Here is a 12,619-nt window from a genome sequence, read left to right on the forward strand (position 1 = left end):
TCTTTCCATATATGAAGTTACCATATATGTGATGTTATGAATTGATGCTTGTGTATGCTTAAGTATGGTTTGGAAAGGAGAGGTGTCCTTTTGACACTTCTGTCCTTGGACTACTACGGGAATATTATGGGATGTTTCCGGAGATGCCCTCTGGACACCTTCCTAAACTGTTGGATGACATATCTAGGACTTGTCTAGTAGTGTTGGGCTAGGATGTCCCGTTATGTCGACCCTAATCGGAGGGGTATTGAGACCGAACGACCCGTGGTAGCAATGGGGATTCATGGGCGCTCAAGACCGGTAACCAACCCGTGAGAGGACAGGAATCACATTGTGGGGGCCATTTATTGGAAGGGTTGCATATGGATAGACTTGGGCTCACGGGCGCTCAAGACCGGTAACCAACCCGTGAGAGGACGTGAGAGCTTCCCGTTTACCATATGTGGATAACCAGTAGGGTTGATGAGTCCGTAGTCAGGGACTATGAGGAATCTAGTGTGAAGGATACCGGAAAGGATCGTCAGGGACGAGGAATGGACGTATCTGGATCTGACTTGATGTAACTAAGTAGAAGACTTGCATTTGGCTAGGCTTTACCCTGACATGCGCCGGTACTTAGACCAATGGTTATGTGAGAGAGTGGTGACCTATACCCTCAGCCATGGAATGTCCCGAGGGATGCCGGACCCATTACCAACTGATGATGAGTGATTGAGACTTTCCTAAAGAAGTACAGTGCTATGACTTAAAGCATGTCTGCCAATAGAGACCAGCATATATAGAGTTAGATTCATACATTCATTGTTTGTCTCATACCATATTGCATTTATGTTTGTTTTGAAATCATGCCATTTATGTTATTATGGATTTAACTGCCTTACTGAGTTTCTTTGAAACTCATTCCTTTATTGTACAATGTTTGTTAGACTATTCTCCAGGTTCTGAATATCATGACGGCTCGTATGAAGAAGCGCAAGGAGAAGAGGCATATCTCAGGAAGGTGATTGCGGTTACGACAATTACACTGAAGATCCCGCGAGTGGTTATGCTCCGTACGATGCTTAGTCCGACCATAGAGTGGAAGCGCCCTTGTGCCGTTTATGAGATCTATACTTATAGGGATATTGTCTATAAGATTGAGAACAATTTAGTTACCTATTGTACCTGCTATTGGGATTAGATTCTATCCTGTTTATTCTCTTTTAGAACTACTTTTCCGCTGGTTGTAGAGTGGGATTTCGCCTCACTTTACTTATCTGATTTAGACACTATGATTATATTTAGTACTCTGATTTATATATGATTCATTCTTTCCTTATTTGGATCTATGGTTTATCTTTCGCACTTCGTTTATTATTGTTCATGATTATGTTATTGTTTATGTGGGAGGTTGATTACTCGATACCTGATCTTCGGGCTGTGGATCACACTCTCAGGTATGCCAGATAGGGTACTGGCTGGGAGGATGTGACATATATTCCCTTCAATCTTTAATGGATTGTCTTTGTCTTGGAATCTATATTTTTACTCTTACTTACCAGAACGATTAGAAAAGCACTTAAGAATTTTGTGTGTATATTTTTAACAAACACTCACGAGAGACAACTTGTCCACTAGGGTAACTTAGGGGTTTAAAGGCTTGTTGCACATGCTAAGTGCAACCGTGATTCCTATGAAAGTGAGTTAAGTTTCTTTTTTTATTATTATTATTATCTATTTTCAGTATTGCTTTTATTGTTTCATTTTGCTTGAGGACTAGCAAACACTTAAGTGTGGGGGTATTTGATAAGCATGCATTTATCATTATTTATTTATTTATTTTCCTATACTTAGTTAATCAAAGGAGAGCTAATTGAGTATTTTTGTCTTTTTCAGGAATGAGGTGATTTTGGTTATTACAAATAATGTGGAGCAAAGTTGGCAAATATATTAGATATTAGAGGATTTTAATCAAAATAAAATCATGCGATTCAATCTTGTTGCCCAATAAATATTGAACGCTAAGATCCAACTTAATTAATGCAATGAGAGCATGAATCTTAGCCAAATTGGAAACAGGTGGAGGTCCAAGGAACAAAATTAATAATAAAATTTGAAAATCGTGTAAACAGGCCTGCCTTGAGTATTTTGGGAATATCTCTCTTGTCTTAACTCAGATTGTGGTGATTCAAAATTCTATGGAAAGATAACTAAAATATCTACAACATTTTAGTTTTGAGTTTTTCCGTAATCCAAACGAATAAAAGTCAAATTTATGGGTAAAGAGGACAAATTTATTGTGTGTAGGATATATAAAAAGGAGAAGCTAGCCATGGAGAAGAAAGAAGATGGCAAACACATAATCTTAGCATTCATCTCTCTCTCTCTCTCATTGGGCAAGAAAAAAACCAAAACCCTGTCTCTAAATTTCATTATTATTTGTTTTATGAGTTTTGTTATAATGAATAGTTAGTTCTTTTTCTTTGGGATGTAGATGAACCATTACTTGTTTCATTAATTTGATATTTCTATGCCTTCTAGTTGATGCTTTAATTGTATTTGAGTCTGGCCAAAGATTCTCTATAGCTAAGCAAATTAAGCGTGCCAAGCTTTGGTGCAAGACGATAGTCTTGCAAAAATAGAGCATATCTAGAAAAGATCATCCTTTGTTTTGAAGCATAGAGTTATGTTGGTTAGTGAAAAGCATTGAAGATTCAAAATCCCAAAGATCCTCACGTATTCTTAGTTAAAGTTTTTGCATTGATTAATAGTTTAATTTCTTTGTGTTTTTTTATGTAGAATAAAAACAATTCAGATTTGCTTTAAGTTTTTTGTTGAATTCAATCTTAGTAACTTAACATTTTAGCTCCTCGTAGTTCAACCTCATACTTTCTACTAGCTAGATTAGTATAGGATTTTATTTCTGATTGGTTAGTGACACGATCACTCTTTCATTTCAGACAGGTTAAACTTTAAATTGTTGAAGTGGAAGGGAAAACTCCTATCTCCAGGAGGCAATGAAATCCTGATTAAAACAATTGCTTTTGCCTTACTTGTCTATGCTATGTCCTGCTTTTTGATTCCCAACGAAATTTATCATAGCATGACCCAAAAGATAAGGAATTTCTGGTGAAAGAATGACCAGGGCAAAGGGATATATTGGATTGATTGGAGAAAAACTTTGTAGAAGTAAGAGAAAGGGAGGTCTTGGCTTTGGAGACGTCCATCATTTCAACAAAACCATTTTAGCAAAGCAAAGCTAAAGATTGTTCACCAAACCTAATACTTTCTGGGCTCAAGTAATGTTAGCAAAATACTTAGAGGCAAATCCATTTTTAAGGTGGACATTCCCTCTTCTTGCTCTTAGGGTTGGTGTAGTGTCTTAATGGGAAGGGAAATTCTTAGATGGTGCATTCTTAGGCAAGTGGGGAAAGGTCAGTTTACGGACATTTATAAGGATTAGTGGATCCTGCCTCTCCCTTTCCATTGCATCCTTAGCCCTCCATATCAAAATGGACCTACAATGTTGTATGAGCTAATTAATTGACCCAACTTAATTTGGAACAGAGTGATCCTAGCTTCTTACTTCTCCCCAGTGGAAGTTAATTCCCTCTTGGACATTCCGATTCTATCTCCTACCTTGAAGACACATGGGTTTGCTCAAAGTCATGACATGGAAATTTCATGGTAAGATCAGCTTATTATCAATGCTTGGCAATGGTAAACTCTCAAGGTAATGTATCTTCCTCTTCTTCCCCTTCCTTTCATTGGAAAAGAATTTGAAAAATTCAAACTTTTCCTAAGTTTAACACTTTTTTTTGGAAAACATCACATGGAGCTCTTCCTATTGAAAGTCTTTATTTCACAGGAGAATGGCCCAAACCCCCGTTTACCTTCCTTGTGGTACAAATATTGAGAATGTTGGTCATGCTCTGCTATATTGCACATGCTAGGGAATGTTGGAGGTTGTCTCCTCTTAGACTTGATTTTTTAATTTCCAAGGTGATACACTCATGATTGGATTAGTTTTATCTCCTATACTTTAAAAGATTATGACAACTTAGAAACTTGTATCAAATGTAGAGTATTCTCATGTGGTGTATTTGAAAAACTAGAAATTCCACATTATTTAAGGGTTTAAACCCATGTATCATGCATACACTTAATTCTTATATGCTTTGTATGCAAAGATCCAGCTTTATTGTGGATAGGAACTTCATAGTGGAGAAACGTTGTTGATCCAAACTACTAACAGGGAGGACACCGTAGATATGTTTCAACTATTTGTGGATGGCTCATGGGAGAAAGATTCTCACTATGATGGAAGAAGATGCATCATTTGGGACTCACAAGGTTGCTTTGTGGCAGCAAAATGTAGAGGCAATGAAGGCACCTTGGCTGCAATTTTGGACTTACAAGCCATTAGAAATGGCTTTCTACTTGCTTTCTCACTTCAGTTTCTTGATGTTCAAGTGAATTCAGACTTTCACCCTATGATGTAGGCCTTATTTGATTCCAAAACCTCTTTAGGTTGGATGTGTAAAGGTTTATTATTAGAGATCTTAAAATTTGTTTCAGATTTTAGGTTTGTTCCCTTTAACTACATCCCTAGGTCTAATAACTACTTTGCGGATTTCCTAGCCAAGGGCACTAGGAGGTTTAAGTTAGTTTAGTCTTTGGTGGGGTATTCCCCCATCTTTTATTATCTCCCCCTCCTTGCTCTCTTCAGGTTGAATCTCTTTGAACAATTTTATTTAATGAAATGTTTTTCTGTGTTGACAAGAAAAAAACATTTTTAAAGACAAAAACTAATCTAATGACGTAAAGTATATATTGTACATTGTCACAAAAATAAAAAGTAGTGGTTGAAGAGTACTTTGCAATTAACTTTATTGATGAGGTAGTGGCTGATTCTACTCCAAACATGCTTATTGATGAACGCCTACAGCATTACTTGACATTTGGGGAATTTTATCTAAATATTAAGGAAGTCAACACATTGTTGGACTCTTCCACTTATTTGGAGCACTCACCATTCACATTTAGATTCAAGCCTCCACCTCCATTGGCTGCATCTCCCCAACCCTCATCCCTCATATCTCCCCCTAAGTTGGATCTTAAACCTCTCCCTTCCAACATAAAGTATGCATTCTTCGGACAAAATGAAACATTGCTTGTCATTATTTCTTTTGACCTATCACCTAGGCAAGAGGACCAACTTTGATGAGTTGTTTTTGAATTCAAAGTAGCCATTGGTTGGTCCTTAGTTGATCTTAAGGGCATAGACCCTTCTATATGTAAGCATAGGATATATTGTGAGGATAGAATAAAACCCCGTAGGGACCCTTAGCGTTGTTTGAATCCTAACATGAGAGAGGTAGTGAACAATAAGGTGATTAAATGGTTAGACATCAAATTATCTTCTCGATCTCTGATAATGAAGGGGTCAGTCCTACCCAAGTTGTCCTTAAGAAATATGGCATCAATGTGGTTCCAAATGACAACAATGATCTTGTTCCAACTTGTACCGCTATGGGTTGACGTGTCTACATCAATTACCAAGTTACCGACAATGATTACTTCCCCTTGCCATTTATTGACCAAATTTGGAACCCACAAATTGGACATACTTTAAAGGTTACTGGACAAGAACTGAAGCTTTATGTGGATGGCCTAGCTGATGGCCAACTTATTGAGCAGTTGGACCTAAAAGACTTGCCTCAAGACTCTTCATGAGTCTCTCACTGAGTCTAGCTGAAAACTCTAAACTTATCGCTTTATGAGGCAACCCTTTTGTTTAGATGTTATTTTTTGTGTTTTTCTTTGTTTGTTTGTTAGGTTTTACTGTTGCATGCTCTATCACGATTTTAAACATTGGGTACACTCTTTTCCTCTATTTGCTTCTATTATATTCTTCTTTTCCTTTATATCTTGCATGCACTGAGGTCACTACATAATTTAAGTGGGGGGCGGGGGGACTGTCAACTTGAGTAAGAGTCATTGATAGTTGGTAGAGCATTGTCACAAAATAAAAAGTGCCCAATTTTTTTTGGCTTTTGTAAGATCAATGTTTTAATTCCTTGCTTGGATGTAAAATGAGAGTTTAAAGGTTTTAGAAATTCCATTTGATGTGATGAGCACCCTCTTGAAAGAATAGTAATGGGTTTTACATTTTGAGATTGAGGTTGAATAAGAAAATAGGAACCCCAGGTAATTCGAAAGGTTTGACCATCTAGTTGTCTTGTATTGCCTTGTACTTAGAGGCAAATCCTTTTCTGATGTGGACATTCCCTCTTCTTGCTCTTGGGGTTAGCGTAGTGTCTTAATGGGAAGGGAAATTCTTAGATGATGCATTCATAGGCAAGTGGGGAATGGTCAGTTTATGAACATTTATAAGGATTAGTGGATCCCCTTTCGCCCTTTCCACTGCATCCTTAGCCCTCCACATCAAAATGGACCTACAATGTTTTATGAGCTAATTAATTGACCCAACTTAACTTGGAACAGAGTGATCCTAGCTTCTTACTTCTCCCCAGTGGAAGTTAATTCCATCTTGGACATTCCGATTCTATCTCCTACTTTTAAAGACACATGGGTTTGCTCAAAGTCAAGATATGGAAATTTCATGGCAAGATCAGCTTATTATCAATGCTTGGCAATGGTAGATTCTAAAGGTAATGTATCTTCCTCTTCTTCCCCTTCCTTTCATTGGAAAAGAATTTAAAAAATTCAAATTTTTCTTAAGTTTAACACTTTTTTTGGAAAACGTCACATGGAGCTTCCTATTGAAAGTCTTTATTTCACAGGAGCAGTGCCCAAACCCCCCCCCCCCTTACCTTCCTTGTGGTATAGATATTGAGAATATTGGTCATGCTCTACAATATTGCTCACGTGCTAGGGAATGTTGGAGGTTGTTTCCTCTTAGACTTGATGTTTTTAATTTCCAAGGTGATATACTTCATGATTGGATTAGTTTTATCTCATATACTTTAACAGATTATGACAACTTAGAAACTTGTATCAAATGTAGAGTACTCTCATGTGGTGTATTTGGAAAACTAGAAATTTCACTATTTAAGGGTTTAAACCCCTGTATCATGCATACACTTAATTATTTTATGCTTTGTATGCAGAGATCCAACTTTTTTGTAGATAGGAACTTCATAGGGGAGAAAGGTTGTTGATCCAAACTACTAATAGGGAGGACACCGTAGATATGTTTCAACTATTTGTGGATGGCTCATGGGAGAAAGACTCTCACCATGATGGAAGAAGATGCATCATTTGGGACTCACAGGGTTGCTTTGTGGTAGCGAAATGTAGAGGTAATGAAGGCACCTCGGCTGCAATTTTGGACTTACAAGCCATTAGAAATGACCTTCTACTTGCTTTCTCACTTGAGTTTCTTGATGTTCAAGTGAATTCAAACTTTCAACCTACGACGCAGGCCTTATTAGATTCCAATACCTCTTTAGGTTGGATTTGTAAAGGTTTATTATTAGAGATTTTTAAACTTGTTTCAGATTTAGGTTTGTTTCCTTTCACTACATCCCCAGGTCTAATAACTACTTTACGGATTTCTTAGCCAAGGGCACTAAAGAGGTTTAAGTTAGTTTAGTCTTTGGTGGGGTATTCCCCCATCTTTTATTATCTCCCCCTCCTTGCTCTCTCCAGGTTGAATCTCTTAGAATCATTTTATTTAATGGAATGTTTTCTCTGTTGACAAAAAATATTACATTTTTAAAGACAAAAACTAATCTAATGATGTAAAGTATATATTGTACATTGTTAATTAAAACCCAATTATTTTTACCCAGAATAAAGTAGAAATATAAATCACTACAAAAAAAAAAAAAAAAAAAAAAAAAGTAGAAATATAAATAATGTTTACCTTAGAAAATAGGTTTTAGTACAATTTTATTCTTTCAAATCGCTTTGTTTTTTTTCCAAATAATACCAATAATTTTGGCCAATTCTAGATTGAAAAATAAAATTCTTATATTAAAAAAAAATTAATTTAGTTAAAAATATTTTTTAATACATCATATCACAAATAGAGAAAAAAAAATCTATAGATCATGTCATTCAAATTTCTCTTAAAAATATTCTATTTTGAAACTTAACTTGGATGTTTCAAATTAGGATTTTTAACCATGACTTGAATTGGTTTTTAATTATTTTTTATAGTATGAGGCTAGTCACATATTTACACTCAGTTAAATTTATTTTTTATTATGATCATTGAAAATAGTTAAATTGAAATTTTGATGATAAAATGCCCTAGGTTAAAAGTAATGATTTGTGATCTTAAATTTATAGCCTTTAAAATGTACCTCATTTTTTAATTTGAATTTTGATTCTAAAACACCTTAATTAAATTGGACTAGAATTTTGCTTCTAAGTAATTGAATATTTATTTACATAAATATTTTGAATAAGAATGTAGAATGTGACAAATGACTTAGTCTTCTTTATATTTCAATGAAATCATCAAATAAAGAGGTTGGAAGGTGTTATAATGTGAGGAATTGCTCCTCTAAAAGTATATTATTCATAACACACCAATAGAGTATTTATAGTTACAACCTAGTTAAGCCCTATACTAAGTAGAAAAATGAAATATTAAACAAATAGAAATAAAACTCTAGACTTATTAGGAAACATAATCTTAATCTAATTAGGAAACCTCAGTCCATATTTTCAACAGAATAAATACACCATAATTATTTAAACAGAGTTCCCCAAAGAATGAAATCTAGGTAATTAGAATAGAAATTAATATATTCAATAATACATAGAACTTCAAAAACCAAAAGTCAATTTCAACATCCAAAAAGAAAAAATCTTCACCAATTCTTTTTTTCTTTCTTATAACGCAACAATCAAATCTGGATTCTCAAATTTTTTAAACATCAATCCAACTTCAAGTTTGAATTGAAATTTTGATTCAAGCATATTTAGAGGAAAAAAAAGTCAACTTTTTTTTTTGGTTTTTTTTTACCAACAGGGGTTGGTCCAAGTGGTAAGCAGCTTGGTTCGCTTAAGCAAGGTTCCGGTATCGAATCTTTGTGGATGCAAAAAATTCCCGCTGGGAGACTCACCCACCATAGCTAGGTGTGCGACGCGGGTCGAACACCGATTTTTTTACTTTTTTACTACTAAATGATAACAAAAAAAGAAATAAATAAATATATATATATATATATATATATAAATAAACTAAGTGGACTCTTTTGACTAGAATGACATAGGGTTAGATCAAGATTAGTATGCAGCTCAATATTATAATGAAAGTTAGGCCAAAATTTTGAAAATTAGAGATAAAATCAGAGTTAGAATCAATCAAGGCAAGAATCAAGGCCAAAAGGGGATAAACAATAATCCTAGGCCTGGCCTTGACCCTGATTCATAGCTAGAATATTTTGGCACTAATCTGTCCTTAGGGCCAAAATCTTGAGCCCAGGCTTTGTTCAAGCTCAAAGGCTCAGAGTAGTAGAAGGTGGTGGGTCAAGATCACCACGGCCAAACTTGCACCTCCCCTAAATCTCACCCTTATTGATATGCTTTTGCATTTCCTCCAACTAAAATCCACATTAAAACATGTCTTTATAGTTTATACTACTTTTTAAGTAACCTTCACCTCTTAACTTACTTCAAGTTTCTCTAAAGTCTTTTATTAAAATAAATAAAGAAGATGAAGACATTGAAGGAGAACATCTCGATTAGTTTTTTTTTTTATTTTTTTCGGAATCTTTTCGAATCTAAGGTTCATCTAGGCTAGTTTATGCGCACTTCGACTTCATCTTCAAGTTAGTCTTTTATATATAATTTAAATATATAATGGGCTTCACTCAATGTCCCAGAGAGATTCAAATCTTTGACCTCAAATTATGAGACATTATCTTTTACCAACTAAGCTAATCTTCACTTAGTTTTAAAATAATGTAACCAAATATCCATTTATTAGAGAAAGAAGATGCATGTACCATATCTGAAGGCTTAAAGTGGTAAAGACATGGTCCAAACTCTTAAGGTTCAACTCAAAGTTCTTTTTTTAAGGCATCCAAGGTTCAAAATTCCATGAGGGTGTTTTTATTTACAAACTAACAAATTCATTAAAGAATGGATCTCCAAATCTTTTCCTGTGGGAACACTTATCCTTTTTCGTACTACCTTTCTTCAGCACAACTCATTAGACTTAGCCACTTTAGTATCATATATCATATAAAAACTAAACAAAAGCTAATACAGAAAAAAAGCAGTATTACATTACATTACATTACTCTTTGCTGCTTTTCTTCACTCTTACCAGACCACCACAACTGTGAACCCCATTTAGTGATGATTTTCATGCAATCAAATCTAATCTGATCTTTGATTATAATAAAAAAAAAAAGAAAATCCCTTGAATGATTTCTTCCCTTATCAAATAAAGATCTCAATGGAATATTTGTAAAATCACACCCCCAAGGTTTGCCTAGGGATTACCCCCTTTGTCTGCCTCTGTTAACAAAGCCAAACTCTATATTCCTTCTTGGGATTCCTTTAGAAAAAGATTTCCCAAATTCTGAATCTTATAATTGTCCTTTCATGGTGGACAGGGTTTAGTGCTTGCCCAATAATGAAATTATTAGAACCATATTAGGGTTAACTAGGGTTTGTTTTTAATAGTAAATCAGACCCTTTAATCTGACTGGAGTGTAAGAAGATCTTGTGTTAATGGGTTAAGGGGCTTTAGGGTTTGTTTAATAGTAAATTAGTCCCTTTAATCTCAGTGGAGTGAAGATCTTGTGTAATGGTTTAAGGGTGAAAGCCCTTAATTGGAGTTGTTGGGAAAAGAAGATTCATCATCAAGAGACACAAGCACAAACATCACATGCTAAAGAAGGTTTCTTTTTTCAATCTATTTACCTTTATAATCATGAGGTTTCTCTTCCTTCACTTTCTTTTTTCCTTCTTTCAAATCCTTTCTATGTTCTTTCTACCCATTTGAGATTTATTACTTCTTCTTCTTCCTCTTTCATTAATGGTTAATATTAATTAGTGGAATCAGACTCTTCTTCATCTTTAATTACCATGGGGTTAAAACTAGATTATTATGCTTGAAAAGCTTTGGAATCCTAGATCTAGGCATACTATTAGTTTAAGGTGATATGATTATTTCTATGATACATTGATGAAAAACCCTGAAAGTTGATTAAGAAAATGAATAGAAATATGTCATCTTATCATGGTGATGAAGTCATATATACCTCGACTCATGGGACCCGTCAGACCTTGATTCTCGAGTCTTTATTTGCTTTTACATTGGAAGTTCTATTCGGGTCTCAGATCGTTACACATGGTACTTTTGAGATTCAATGACTATGTTTACAAGAGCTAGGAAGATCGGAACCATTAAATCTAGAAAATATCACGTCACTATTCAAGAACTGCTAAGAAAATTCCCAATAGTAAACTTGTGACCATATATGATTCTTTTTTCTTCTTTTGATTAAATTTGTATATAATATTAAAAGGAAAAAGCAAAAGAAATGCATCCCATGGGGTAATGCTTGGTAAAAGAGTTCATGGTCATACCAAGAGTCTTAAAAAAGCAATATAAAATCACCCTAAAATGCTACAACCAACAAAAAGTATTGTGACTTGGTCTTCATATACATTCTTCTACAGTATTTAAGTCCCTTTACACATCATTATGATAATGAACTTGAATGGATAGTAAGAATAGAAAAGAATATTAAAGTTGAAAAAAGGAAAAAGAAGGAATAATAACAAAGGCACAAGATGAGTCCTTCAATAGCTTTTGGATTCACATGCATGGGACATAAGACACTGAATTTTTTTTTTTTTTTTTTTTTTGGGGGGGGGGGGGGGGGTGGGGGTGGGGGTTAAACTAAGACAATGAGCTCTCTCACATAGTAAATTCGAATCATATTCTAGCCTATCAATGCTAGTTATTTTGTAACCCAAAATCCCCCTTTTGGTTAAAAAGTCAGGTCGAGTTTAGGGAAGCTTTGGGCCTGTACAAGCAGACAGAGTTTTATTGACACTCCTTATTCTTTCCACAGAGATAGTCCTTCTATATGCAAAGATTGATGAAAATATTTATTATTTTTTTTTTAACCCTAAAGTCATTTTGTTACAGGAACGTGATAGTCCTTGTATATGCAAAGGACATTATTACATAAACATGAGTCATTTCGTTCCCTTTTATTTATAGGTATAGCTAATGTGTCTTCTAGAACACACCCTTTGTCTCCCAAAAAAAAAAAAAACCCACAAAATAATTTTTCTCCAGATTGTTTCTATTAAGATGCAACAAGGCAACTAAAAAATTTGTATTGAATGCAATTTTCAAATTTATCTTTATTATTATTATTTTTAATATTCTTCTTAGCTAGGTCATTCTTTTTTATCTGCCATTGTATAACTTGAGAGAGTGAAATATAGTTCTTTAGTTTTCCAAAAAATTAAGTGAAATAGAAAAAGAAGAAGTGATTCCACAGACATTTTAGCATTTTAAAGAATAAAGTGGGGTAGTGAAAGAGAAAGGGGGTCCATATGTAGAATATGTGTCTGCTCCCTTTTTCCTGTTTCCACCACATTTATATCCCAAAGTCTTTCATGCCTGCTGGGT

Source organism: Hakea prostrata, chromosome 2 (genome assembly GCF_041222555.1).
Source record: "Hakea prostrata isolate BN-2017 chromosome 2, UWA_Hpros_2, whole genome shotgun sequence".
Classification (NCBI taxonomy): domain Eukaryota; kingdom Viridiplantae; phylum Streptophyta; class Magnoliopsida; order Proteales; family Proteaceae; genus Hakea; species Hakea prostrata.